Genomic DNA, 1,112 nt, shown 5'->3' with positions numbered 1-1,112 from the left:
TATTATTTGTCTATTTGTTTTCCTGAGAAACTATTTTGTAGATAATAATATATAAAACGATAACCATTGATAATTTCCTACCATTTTGTCTGTAATTTGCTAAGTCCCCCCTATTATTATGTTATCCTTCTTTTATTCTTTAAAATAAAAAAAATAAATAAAATTTGGACAGTACAATAGTTACTAAATAAGTGGAACTGTTTTAAGATACATCATAAAGAAAACAACAGAGCCTCCCAAATTATTTTACCAGTGAGTTCTACCAAGTATTCAGGAAATCAGTGTTTCAGGGCTTTCACAAACAATTGTATGAAGCAGGGAATGAGGATCTATTACCCAACCCGCTTTATAAGACTAGCATAATCTTGATTCTAAATCCTGAGAAAAGTATGAGAAAGGAAACCTGTAGATGAATCTTGGTTAAGAATACAGCCACACAGGCTCTGCAGGGTGAAAGGTTAGCAGACCGGGCTCTGTACTGTTGACATGGGCAAGTTCATGAAACGGGGGCAAGAGGTGCTGATCCTGGTCAGATGCTCCTGCACACAAAACGATCATCTTGAAGAACATTGACAATGCCACCTCTGACCACCCCTACACCCATGCCCTGGTGGCTGGAATTGACCACTACCCCCTTAAAGTGACAGTTGCCACGGGCAAGAAGAAAATCGCCAAGGGGTCAAAGATCAAGATTTTTGTGAAGGTTTATAATGACAGTCACCTCATGCCCACAAGGTACTCTGTGGAATCCTCTTGGGAAGACTGTAGTCAGCAAGGACATCTTCAGAGACCCGGCCCTCAAGCACAAGGCCCACTGGGAGGCGACATCAACTTTGAGGACAGGCAAGAACAAATGGTTCTTCCAGAAGCTTCGGTTTTAGATATTTTTGGTTTCTATCATTAAAAATTAAAAAAAGAACGTAGACATAGAATTCTTAACCAAATATAGCTAAACAAAATCCTACAATCTAGAAAAATATTATTTTATGAGCTAATTTGCCCAAGGTATATAAAATGGGTAAATACAAAGCACACAAATGTAATTCTCTATGTTAATAAGACAAAGAACAAAAGTGCTATGATCATTTTAATAGATATAAACATTTAATACA

General features: G+C 37.1%; 1 pseudogene; it reads left to right on the top strand.

Moving 5' to 3' along the window:
• Positions 1–486: 486 nt before the first annotated feature.
• LOC102011620 lies at positions 487–881 on the top strand (annotated as a pseudogene).
• Positions 882–1,112: the final 231 nt, after the last annotated feature.

Source organism: Chinchilla lanigera, unplaced genomic scaffold (genome assembly GCF_000276665.1).
Source record: "Chinchilla lanigera isolate Chin_1 unplaced genomic scaffold, ChiLan1.0 scaffold00051, whole genome shotgun sequence".
Taxonomy (NCBI): domain Eukaryota; kingdom Metazoa; phylum Chordata; class Mammalia; order Rodentia; family Chinchillidae; genus Chinchilla; species Chinchilla lanigera.
The sequence above is the reverse complement of the archived record's forward strand: the minus strand, read 5'-3'. Positions and strand labels throughout refer to the sequence as shown.